Source organism: Anabrus simplex, chromosome 14, assembly GCF_040414725.1.
Source record: "Anabrus simplex isolate iqAnaSimp1 chromosome 14, ASM4041472v1, whole genome shotgun sequence".
In the NCBI taxonomy this organism is placed as follows: domain Eukaryota; kingdom Metazoa; phylum Arthropoda; class Insecta; order Orthoptera; family Tettigoniidae; genus Anabrus; species Anabrus simplex.
The window spans coordinates 38,283,824-38,297,409 of record NC_090278.1 but is presented as its reverse complement, the minus strand read 5'-3'; the positions used below and the strand labels follow the sequence as shown (position 1 = coordinate 38,297,409).

Here is a 13,586-nt window from a genome sequence, read left to right as displayed (position 1 = left end):
TCTGAAGAGGAATCGGGGGTGGAGGACGGGGGTACAAAATATTGCTTGCAGAAGATTTACCAGCGCTAGCAAAATGGTACTATCGCCTATAGGGATTCCTTCGAAGGAGGTGCTTGTTCATAAGCGTTTTTAAGTATTCACAGTGAGGAATTACACTGAAAGTCTTGGAATATTGCCGGCCTCGTGGTGTAGGGGTAGCTTGCCTGTCTCTTACCCGGAGACCCCGGGTTCGATTTCCGGATAGGTCAGGGATTTTTACCTGGACCTGAGGGCTGGTTCGAGGTCCACCCAGCCTACGTGATTAGAATTGAGGAGCTATCTGACGGTGAGATAGCGGACTCGGTCTAGAGAGCCAAGAATAACGGCCGAGAGAATTCGTCGTGCTGACCACACGACACCTCGTAATCTGCAGGCCTTCGGGCTGAGCAGCGGTTGATTAGTAGGCCAAGGCCCTTCAAGGGTTGTAGACCCATTGGGGGGGGGGTGTCCTGGAACATTTGCCTCCTACCTCGCAGGGAGAAATAACGTATGCCCGGTAACGGATTACCTCAGCAGTACGCTATGTACGAAACACACAACAGCACTACCTATCTAAAGATAACTTCTACTATTGTAGAAGTTATGTAGAGGTTGCTTGCCTTCCTCTTTCCAAGAGACTTCTGCTTCGATTCCAGATCGAAGCGGTGACTGTAACTCCGTTTAATTCAGCCACACAGGACGAAACTTTAAAATCAGGACGAAAGAATATATTAGAGCATGGAAATTACATAATTCCACAGAGTGGCTGTTCTCCAGACACCTCTTAACGAACAATCATTTATTTAATCCATCGTAGAACACCACTGGCTTGAATTAAACTCTTGGACAAGGTGATATCATCAGATATTTGGATGAAATTGTATTTTAACATGTCTCAAAGTATTTTCGTTATTCGGTGTGCTTCGCCAATCAACAGACTGAGTTTTCGAATGAGCGTTTCCCTATTTATGAAATCGAAGGCATTTCTGTAATCTATGAATATTACAAACATTTCCCTCTGGGTGTCTTATTGTATCTTAAACATATTCTAGTAAGCAGTTCACAACATGGTTTTCTGTTTTCGAAGGCTATCTCTCTGTATGAGTCTGGGTTAAAAGTTTCCCCTTTTCCTTTGAAAATAACTTTTATTGTTGATGTTCTCAATTGTTCAGGTATTTTTCCTGTACTGAAAAATGACTTTAAAATAAATCACGAGAAAACAAAACAAACGATTTTCAGAATAAGTGGTAAACTCTCTCCAAAGGATACACTGACCCTCCAAAATAAACCTCTAGAAGTATTACCAAAATTCGAATATCTCGGAGTTACTCTTCAATCAACAATGGCATCTTTCAACAATCATATCGGAGAAAGAGCAACGCCAGCAATAAAAGAAATTATTTACAATATTCAACAACAACAACAAACACTTTCAACAAACACAGAAATGTTAATATTTAAAACAGCTACAGCACCGATAGCAACTTATGGGATCCATATAATCTGGGATAAACTTAAAACTAACGACCTGATAACGCTAGAGAAAGTTAAAGCTCGCTATATGAAACGAATTCTGGGTATCGGGAAGACAGCACTACTAAAACAGACCGGTCTTACTAAACGAAGCTTTCTTCATAGAAGACATCAGAATGCAGATACACCTGCCAAACACTAAAGCCTGGGAGAACACATTCCAAATTCTCATAGAAAAATGCAGCTATATCCGGAACGACTTTTATTCAACAGGCGCCATAATGAGAATGATTGGAAACAAGTAAGTTCTGCCAAAATAAGAGATTTCATCACCCGACTGAAAATTGTGTGTGTGAATTGTGCAATGAAGACTGTCAAAGATATCACGCAAATATCTGCAGTTAAAGAAAAATATCAATAACAAAACTAGGAGTAGAGTAATGTGGTATTGTGTTTGTATTTTGCACATTGTGCGCGTTTTCGTTCATAAATCATTTCTTTAATCCAGATCAGCATCTCAAAATTCTTCACATTGAAAGCAAGGGCTCAATACTAAATTCTTTAGAAATTATGGGAATACAAAAGGGTGTCAAAATACCCTAGAGTCAAAATATATAAATGATCTAACTGGCTTCCCTGAACACTCTGTGATTTTATAATTGTACTGTTCCACCCTTTCACATATTTCCGCTACCCGATTCTCTTTAGTGTGTAACTTGTGTTGACGTATAATGGTCACACTACAGAAGATTTGTCGGGCGGGATTTTTAAACATATTTCTTGATTTTTGTTTAATATTTATATGCACCTTAGTTCGTAAAAATAATCTATAGAGTCTGTATTTATGTAACCAATATTGGCACGTTATTTCTGTTGATTTATAGACTGAAGATGACTGAGTACAGTTGATATTCGAGTACTTAAAATAGAGAAATTCCTGGTAAAATCTGCATGTAAAACCCCTCACTATCATTGCCATAAGTTCCCGGAACTGAAGCTATTAGCTGCAGAACGGAGTTCATGAGAAGCCATCACAAGTCAGTCTGTGAATCTAACATCGCAGGAGGAGGATATTACCTGCCATCTGCATGTGGTTCATGTGATATACTCAACCCATCGGGATTTGGAGGATTCTTGTGCAATAATCCATCATTGTGTACATGTAAAATATCATTCTTCGTTATTCTCATCCTGTTCCCTTGACCGGCGTCCTCCAGTATACCTCGCTAAAGCCGTCACAACCCGATTATTTCTCGCTGTCGGCCTGAATCTACTCCAGATAAAGAACGCTGCCACGTAAATTGAGAACAGCACAAGTTCGATAAGAAACACAAATATACCAGTGATAGCGACCGGTTTGTTACCAAACGACTTTGTGCGTGCCATTTTGTGTGTTACACAGTTAACCTAATTCTGGACTTTTTTCTTATCAGCTCGTTTCGAGAAGGCTTAAAAGCACCTTCTGATACAGAAACACTGCACTCTTTTAGATGGATTGCGAGAAATTGGGGCACCTCAGAGTAGCAATATCGCAAACAAAGGAGCTTCCATAAAATGAGGAAGGGAAAATCAATGCTTTAGAGCTCACAGGTCAAACAAACAAACAAACAAACAAACAAACAAACAAACAAACAAACAAACAAACAAACAAACAAACAAACAAACAAACAAACAAACAAACAAACAAACAAACAAACAAACAAACAAACAAACAAACCCAAACCTACACTGTAAATATTCCTACAAACTGGATGAATAAGAGAAAGTAACACTCTTTTGTGGCCTAATTTAATTATAACTTAAAGAAATAATAATATCATTTCTTTCAGATTCAATTTGATCATTTCATTACGAAGAACACGGATATAGTTTATCTAACCCGCTATTTAAAATGCAAAACTAACACTTGTATACTAATACTAATTATCGGGCTTTAACAAATCACATAGCACTAAATATCTACTCAGTGAAATTTTGAAATTATAACTGCGTTAAACTACCACTTACAGTGCTAACGAAATAATACTTCCATTTTTTTGATAAATAGAATTCAACATTTGAATTGGTTTCATAAACAATTTCCCTTATAAAATCGTGCACCTTTAATATTCACAATAGAATGCAAGCTTTGCTTACATGCACCGGAGGTAACGCACAAGTACTGAAGTCTTTTTTGAAAACGTAAACCACAGAATATAGGGATTGTTTTTAAATAATTCTAGTGCAATCGAGAATTCCAAATAAAATTGTCACCCGATACTCATACTAAAATATCTCTCCAATCCACAAACGTATATACGATTATACAAAGCAATATTAAAATATTTCTTTGTAAAATTTTGAATTCAAAATAACTTTATCGGACAGCAATGATAATCAAATCTGTTTATAACTGTAAACGCTTTCCTGCTTACAAAATTTGGTAAGTATTTTGTTTTAATGAAAACTCAAATCATATAATTACAAATGAATTTCGTTCACTGAAAATTTGAGATCATAATATGTTTGTATAATCCAAAGTATACTGTTCCTTTAAAAAAAATTGACATGATTAGAGGTAATTCTTGGGAAAAATCTCAATCTCTTTAAAAGATCTATATTCATAAATGACTTTATGCTGTAAAGTCATAAAATTCCTTCAATGTTATTTGACAGAAATTAGTTCTAAACGATACTCCTTTACAAAATAACTAGCCAAGTGCGCAGGATCTTTACGCAAATTCTCACCATGAATAAGTTGATATTCTTAACTACAAGATTCCTTCAAGTGTTTGTTGTAATGTCACAGCGTAAACTTACCCTATACTACAGGGTTAAGTAAAAACAAATATAATCACACAATTAGACTGATCTTGCTGTTTTAAAATTTGTAGTACACAGTACCATACAGAATTTATAATCATTCACGCACCATCACCTTTTCACTGAAGGACACAATATTGTTGTTCACCGTCTGATCTACCTTGAGGTGCCCACTAACTGAATTACATTATTTGTCACTAATCCACGGCGACTGTCAGTGTTGAAAGTTCAAAGTCTCACAAAGCTATACAGTACGTGATGTTTGCTCCGAGTCAAGGTGATGCTAGAGGACAATACGTTAGTAATCTGTTGATATCAATACCTTCCTGTAAAGAAACCAGATAAGACACGTACAATGTTTGAAAGAGTTTTGTGATTAACACAGGGTTTTTGTAATATCTGAAGCCATCACTTTTGAATTTCGACTCAGTTAATAATTTATTACTGTTAGGTTATTCAGTCTGCCGAAACCAACCAACCAACCAACCAACCAACCAACCAACCAAACCAACCAAACCAACCCAAACCAACCAACCAACCAACCAACCAACCAACCAACCAACCAACCAACCAACCAACCAACCAACCAACCAACCAACCAACCAACCAACCAACCAACCAACCAACCAACCAACCAACCAACCAACCAACCAACCAACCAACCAACCAACCAACCAACCAACCAACCATTTATGCCTTTTTATGTGGCGAAGTTAGGGCTCACAGCCTTCTCTTATACTGTACTTAACCACAAAATTTCAATTCGCCAGCAAAGTGATATGATTGGCTAACTTTAGCAGCTGAAAAAATTATATTGGCGCAAGGTATTTTTTAAAAATTATTCATCAGTATGACCAACTCTCAAACACTCAAATACCCGATTCACTTTGTTTCCGACCACCATGTACATTAGGTGAGTAGCATTCCTATAATCTAATACAGACACTCCAAGGGTGTAACGAATGTGGTACGGCCCGCCTGCCAAAATAAAAATTCGCCCCCCCCACTCAAATAAAATGTGGAAACCTGTAAGTAACATAAATCACTATTAATAATCTAGACCATAATGGCTAGTATTGTGTCCGCATTGACTTAATTACGGTAAACAGAGAGATGGATGATCCGCATGGTCAATACTATGTGTTACATTTTTTATATTTACATTTCACATTTACATCTAGTACATGTTTCGAGAATATGCACATTCTCTTTTTCAGCTAATTAAGTTAAAATTCGTGTAATACAATAAGACCTAATAAAAACTGGGGGCCCTCGCTAAGAAAGCTAAAACTGTGGCAATATATGTATGTATGTTTAGTCCTCAGCCCGAAGGCTGGTTTGATCCTCTGCAGCTCCGCCAACAGCTGTCATAAATAGCCTAGGTATCACTGAAGAGCCGTACTAGGGAAATAAGGAGTGGGGTAGTTTCCCGTTGCTTTCCTCACCGAGCCAGCCGTCGCTATTACATATCAGTCTGCCAAGCCCACTGAAATGCATGCAACAACCGACCCTATGAGCGATAGTTTCACACCATTCATAACAGGGACTGGCTGCATAAGCAATGGTATTACTAGCATCACTCATACCTCAGTCACTTTCATACTGTCAAAGCCAAGGATAAGACAGAGGCAGGTCTATGAAAGCAACAAATTTGATCTAGCCCATAACAGAAGACATAGTGCACTGTAAACACTACAACTCACCAGCAAAGGCATTGGCAAGATATAACATATTAAAAATTGATGAATACTAGCATGAAATTAAATTCCATCTTGTCATCTCAATATAAACACAGTAGAATGACGTATATGTGAATTAAATATTTATCACTGAGCACTGTTGCGATGTGGCGTCACTGTGTCCTTGTTGATCCAATGTTCCCTTATAACATTCAAGTAGGATGATATTAGGAATACTATAAAATGATGTAAAAGCAAGTTGTCAAGCCGATACTATTCATGAATTTTTAATATGTTATATTATACTTGTCACAGTTTTAGCTTTCTTAGCGGGGGCCTCCATTTTATTATGTCTTATTGTAATACACGAATTTTAACCTAATTAGCTGAAGAAGAGAATGTGAAAATTCTTAAAACATGTACTAGATGTAATATAAATGTGAAATAAAAATATACAATTTTTAACACATGGTATTGACTAGCCGGATCATTCATCTCTCTATTTACTGTAACAAAAATCAAACAGTCATTTAAGAAAGGGCACATGTCCAAATTGTCGATATTTTTTAAATTGCAGATTAACATTCTTCTCGTTCTGCTGCATGTTTTCACAAAAGGAACTACACTTGTCGAACCAGTAACATGCTGATATTTTAGGTAGATGTGTGTGTAGTTTGCAAGTCATTTAAGAAAGGGCACTTGTCCCTGAAGAAGTGCCTTTTCTTGAATGACTTCTTTGCTTACAGGAAGAAGCAACTGAGTAAACCTTCACCTGTTTACTAACTTCGATTACCAAGATTATGACATCGGTTAATGCAGTTTCTGAGTATACTGGTGCCTGTAAAAAGTGTAACAAAGGTGTAAGAACTTGACTGTATGATGGCTGAACTTTTATAACAGAGGAAGACTGTCAGATAAATCTCGAGGAAGAGGAGTGCCTACCAACTGGGAAATTCATTTCCAGCCAGCATCATTCATACACATCCTTTACTATGCCCAATATTCAGGAACCATACGGACAAAATAGTTAATGAACGGCCTTGTTGAACGCATCTTCCATTTGAAACTAGACAGCAATGTCCAGCCAACGAAGAATCAATTCCTGTTGATGGTAACAAGTTGAATGACCTAAAGCGTCTAGAAGTGTACATTCCGGGCGAATACGAAGGTTTTTTAATTAATTAATTAATGTTATTTGTTTTACGTCCCACTAACTACTCTTTTACGGTTTTTGGAAACGCCGAGGTGCCGGAATTTTGTCCCTCAGGAGTTCTTTTACGTGCCAGTAAATCTACCGACACGAGGCTGACGTATTTGAGCACCTTCAAATACTACCGGACTGAGCCAGGATCGAACCTGCCAAGTTGAGGTCAGAAGGCCAGCGCCTCAACCGTCTGAGCCACTCAGCCCGGCACACAAAGGTTTTTTGATGATGATGACGATGATGATGATGATGATGATGATGCTTGTTTAAAGGGGCCTAACATCGAGGTCATCGGCCCCTAATGGTACGAAATGAAATGACAACAAAAAGTTCAAAAAATCCACTGACCAAAATAAAAATATGTCATGAAGAATGAATGGATGGACATGAACCCCCCCCAAAAAAAATACAAACAGACAAAAAACAGTGGATCCGACTCAAAAAAAAGGTCATATATAATAGTATTACCGGCCAAGGGACCACTTATAAAGCACAATCCTGAATCGAGGATGCTTGATGTCTAAAGGGGTCCAAAATCCAGGTCTAAGGTCCCTCAGAATGGTACATGTCGCGAGTAAAGTAGAACCATGGTATTTGTCATGTTGGGGTACTAATCAAAAGTAGCGAAGACTCACGGTGTTCCACACAAGATGGTTCTACTCACAAGTATTGTACTTCGTACAAGTAACGCAGACCTATTGTGTTTCTCATACAATGGCGCCACTCATAGCCAACGCAAACCGATGAGGTTCCTCACCTAGGTGTACTAGTCACGGGTGCCCGTATTCCCGTGGTGTTCCTCACATAGTGGGTACAACTCACAGGCAACGCCCAGATCCGCGGCGTTGCTCACATGGGTACTGGAAACCCACTCTTTGCTGCTACTAATCACAAACCTATTTCGTACCTAATATATTGGTACTACCCGCAAGTACAGGCAACCCATTGTGATGGTACGAATCAAAAGTAGTTTCATGGTTCTATTTCAGTCATCCCTTGGTCGCCCCTTTTAGTCGCCTCCCAGACAGGCAGGGGATACCGTGGGTGTATTATTCGTCTGCGCCCCCCCCCACCCACATGGGGTAAAGAGAGAGAAAAAGGAAGAAGAAAGAAGGGATCCATCAGTTCGAAAAACGAAGTAACGGACGAAGAAAGGCCACGAAGGGCGTGAAAATGAAAGATTCCCTAGGCCTGGAATACTCTAATACCGTCGGGGTCGAAAAAGAACAAGAGTTGGCCAAGGGAGGTCGGAAGGATAGACGAAAGTGAGGAGCCTGGCACAAGTAAGTGGAAGCAATGCCAAGACTCAGCTAAGGGCCCCGTGGTCGCCAATCCACACTCCCAAGTTGAGAGCCCCTTGGGCCCCTGTTAGTCGCCTTTTATGACAGGCAGGGGATACCGCGGGTGTATTCTACATGTGCGTCCCCCACCCGCAGGGGGTGTGTGTTTGGTCCGCGGGAGGTATTTTATTTCCCTCAAGTCCGCCAGCTGGGACGCGCCACGTGGGAGTATCACCTCTCCCCCTGCTACGCAGCGTAGCAGGTTCGTGGCAAAGGTTTCTTCAAGGAAATACTTGCGTGGTAAACCGACTGTGACTGACGATGATATTAATTGACTGTCACCACTCAAGTTATTATGACTATATAACGACACAGTGAGTCCAGCTTATCTGAGTAAACTGCAAAACTGATTTTAATTCAGACATCATTATAGAAAGGGCACATATCGCCGCTGCGGGAGTAAAATCTCATTTTCCACAATACTCTTGCTATCCATTATTTCCCTTAAGACAGATCACATCACGCCTCCCAGTCACATGTCCATCAGAACAAGTTCGGTTTCGTTCATTTTCCTCTGTCGACATTTAAAGGAAAATGAACCTTGCCGTACCGCACTGTAGGAACGCATGTGCGTGTTACGGATTTACGCACTCCTACAGTCAAGTTTCATTTTCCTTTACACATCAGCATAGGACAGCGAACACAACGAAATTGTTCTGATGGACTGCATATCCGTACGTGGCTGGAAGGTGTGACCAGTCTGTGATTGATAGGAAGAGCACTGTGGGGTGCGAGGATTTGCCTGCGCAGCGACGATATCAAGTTTCCATAAAGTCGTTCATCTTTACTCCATAGTTTAACAGGTAACCTAACCACAACACTAACGGTCCAAACACGTTTATCATAAATAGTAAGACTGGCTTTTAAATCAGGTTTTTTTTGCTCCTTCTGATAAATTACATTTCTGGACATGTGTCCTTTCTTAAATGACTGATTCAAATTTTATTACAGCAGACAGAAATAATACAATATATTGTCAAGTTATATAACCCCGTCCCCCATGTCACTACAGCCCTTGAAGGGCCTTGGCCTACCAAGCGACCGCTGCTCAGCCCGAAGGCCTGCAGATTACGAGGTGTCATGTGGTCAGCACAACGAATCCTAGACCGGGGCCGCTATCTCACCGTCAGATAGCTCCTCAATTCTAATCACGTAGGCTGACTGGACCTCGAACCAGTCCTCAGGTTCAGGTAAAAATCCCTGACCTGGCCGGGAATCGAACCCAAGGCCTCCGGGTGAGAGACAGGCACGCTACCCCTACACTACGGGGCCGGCAAGTTATATAAACAAAGGGTTATGCCGGCATATCCCAGGAAGGGTTCGGCTCGCCAGGTGCAGGTCTTTCCATTTGACTCCCGTAGGAGACCTGCGCGTCATGATGAGGATCAAATGATGAGGAAGACAACACATACACCCAGCCCCCGTGCCATTGGAATTAACCAATTAAGGTTAAAATCCACGACCCGACCGGAAATCGAACCAGGGACCCTCTGAGCCGAAAGCCAGTACGCTGACCGTTCAGCCATCGAGTCGGACCCTCATCTTAAGATTATTTAAAAAGTTTAATAGGTTTTATTTGGCTGCCTGCGTGGTTTAATGGCTGAGCTGCTGAGCTGCCAACTATGAACTAGTTAGTGTTCGCACTTAGCCCAACTTTAATTGGTTTTACTTTTTAGTAACTGCAGAACTATACTCTAAGTCTCTGTTATAATAAATGATTGAAAATCCGTAACCTGTTTCGAATCATTCAACCACATAAGGAATGGAACGAATGAAGCGGCGAGGATAGGAATTGTGCCAGCTGCCGAAGCCTGTCGCACTCCTCTGGGTCAGTGATTAATGACTGACAGATGAAATGAAATGATATTAGAGAGTGTTGCTGGAATGAAAGATGACAGGGAAAACCGGAGTGCCCGGAGAAAAACCTGTCCCGCTCCGCTTTGTCCACCACAAACCTCACATGGAATGACCGGGATTTGAACCACGGTATCCAGTGGTGAGAGGCCGACGCACTGTCGCCTGAACCACAGAGGCTCAATTTGGTTAGTAACGTATTTAAATTAATTTTAATTCTATTAATTTATTTAGTCTGAACTATTTTAAGTATCTTAGTATTATATTTAAGATTTTAATTAGTATGTGGTTAAGTGTAAGAGAGGGCCTCAAGCCCTAACTTTACCATTGTAAAAGAGGCACTAATAAATAAATAAATAAATAAATAAATAAATAAATAAATAAATAAATAAATAAATAAATCTTTTATGCGGAGGTGATATTAGGCTAGACATATAAAAAAATAATTCGAGGAGTGTGCGGGGCCCCTTACAGGCTCGGGCCCGACCTAACGTTACACTCCTGAGACCCTCGCATTACAAGGGTAGGCATAGAATTATTGTCGATTTGTGAAAGTTACTAAGAACACGAAAGATTTCTCAGCACAGGTATATCAACAACACAACAGTGAGACAAGTCCAATCAGTAAGGAGCTCCACCTGATGCTGTTATCAGCTCAGCCTGTCATCTTGCTCCTGGAGGTCAAAAGCAATAAGGACGATCTAAATTAAGACGGCTCGATACCACGAACGCAGGACGCGACAGACCGCACAAAGTGGCGTGCATTGACTTGAAGAGCGGATCCCGCCCGAAGATGATTAACGACTGTACACCCTCTCTAATAATGTTTATAATCTTACATATTTTAAGTGACACCGTTGTGTCAGAATTTTGTCCCCCAGGAGTTCTAATTAACGAAGCGGAGATGGCATGTGTATAGACATTCACCTAATGTAATCGCTTTAAGGAGGTTGTATATAAAAGTTACAGATCTCTTAATATGGTTAAAGGCCGCAACCGTGTTGAAACACCTGATCCCGTGAGATCTCCGAAGTTAAGCAACACTGGGCGTGGTCAGGAGTTGGATGGGTTGACACGCGCTGTTGGTGGGGGGTAAGGGAATGGAGGAGCGGAAAGGAACTGGCCACCCTACCGCACGTAAACTCCGGCTCAGGAACACCTCTGCGGAGGTTCGAACCTCCCTTCGGGCAGAATAACCCTTACCTTACCTTAATATGGTTAAGAGGTTGTAGTAACGATGAAAGGAAATGGGCATGTAACTCATTGGTAGGACCAGAATCACTGGCTGATGGACAAAAGTCATCATCATTAATACGATGATAAACGGGGCTAAAAGTCAGGTTGTGAGTTTCAAAAATATGGGAAGTCTTCTCAGTTTTAATTACTGCGTTGATCGGGTGAAAGTTCCTTATGGGGATCACTGTAAGTAGGTATCTAGGTGTTGGACTAGGTTCAGTAAACAATAAAAATACACCTAAATGTAGTTATCTCCTTACTAAAGCGTGTTTGGTACGAGGATCATAAGTAAAAGTCTGTGCCCCCTCGTAGCCCAGATTTAACGGCATGTGATTTTTATTTGCGGGGAATGTTAAAAAAATTTAGTTTATGGAAACAACCTTCACACACTAAACTTAAAGACAATATCATCATCATCATCATCTGTTTACCCTCCAGGGTCGGTTTGTCCCTCGGACTCAGCGAGGGATCCCACCTCTACCGCCTCAAGGGCAGTGTCCTGGAGCTTCAGACTCTGCGTCGGGGGATACAACTGGGGAGTATGATCAGAACCTCGCCCAGGTGGCCTCACCTGCTATGCTGGTTGCCTAGTTGTACTTCCTCTTAAAACACCGTCACCTCTACCAAGTTCTTCAGCACTGATGGATGCAATTACAGCTCTTATATTGTCTTTAGTCCGCCTCTGTGATGTAGTGGTTAGCGTGATTAGCTGCCACCCCCGCAGGTCCGGGTTCGATTCCCGGCTCTGCCACGAAATTTGAAAATTGGTACGAGGGCTGGAACGGGGTCCACTCAGCCTCGGGAGGTCAATTGAGTAGAGGTGGGTTCGATTCCCACCTCAGCCATCCTGGAAGTGGTTTTCCGTGGTTTCCCACTTCTCCTCCAGGCAAATGCCGGGATGGTACGTAACTTAAGGCCACGGTCGCTTCCTTCCCTCTTCCTTGTCTATCCCTTCCAATCATCCCATCCCCCCGCAAGGCCCCAGTTCAGCATAGCAGGTGAGGCCGCCTGAGCGAGGTCCTGGTCATCCTCCCCAGTTGTATCCCCAGATTCAGAGTCTGAAACTCCAGGACACTGCCCTTGAGGCAGTAGAGGTGGGATCCCTCGCTGATTCCTAGGGAAAAGCCAACCCTGGAGGGTAAACAGATTAAGACGAAGAATATGAATGAGCCAATCGAATAGAGAATATTTTTCCATCCGATTATTTTTTTCGATTATTCATTCGAAACTCCATTCGAAGGAATGAGGCAATCAAACAGCGAATTTTTCCATTCGATTATTTAAATAATCGTATAGAGGTTATTCGAATATTAAAAGTATTCGATCATCCTATCACTAATTTAGGGATTGCTGACAACAATGTAGAGCTTATATTCAAACTCTTGTTTTCAGTAGATTGTCGTCTTAAAATCAGTCTGTCTGTTCGATAGTCAAGACAAGCATCGCTGTGAAGATGTCACAAAACTAAGGGGGAGTGTTTCATATTGAAGAAAAGCCACACAATTACAAAACGGGCAAACAAACGTGAGTGTTGCGAAGTATCACACTCAACATTTCTGCAATTAGGAAGGACAGAGAGAACATCTCATTTTGTACCCAAGACCGTGTGCGACATTATTGATCAGTTTGCATTGTTGCTACTTCTTTCCTCAATAATTGTAGATACTTTGCTCACATATTATTGCTGTACGCACTGTGTAAACATTAGAAAAAATACAGTACTCATGCTTTTTGAAGATATAACTTTATTCTGTTAATTAACCATGTAAATGCGAAGCCCAAAACTTATAGATTACATTTTTAGCACAAAGTAAAAACACCGCTTTTGACTGTATTTACTTAAAGTAGTGTCCGGTTGACTCACAGGTGCTTCTTTCTTTCCCCCAATTTCCCCATATTGAACATCTAAGCATTTCTGTCTGAAGTACTTTATCATGAGGGACACGTTTTACTGAATTTCATTTAGTGGAAATTTGTTGA

The 13,586-nt window shown here is 40.8% G+C and overlaps 1 protein-coding gene across 1 annotated transcript in view; it reads right to left on the bottom strand.

The window, feature by feature from the left end:
- Positions 1–13,586, bottom strand: part of LOC136885238 (adenylyl cyclase 78C) — a 1,041,122-nt gene that overhangs the window by 611,084 nt on the left and 416,452 nt on the right. The window lies entirely within an intron of this gene.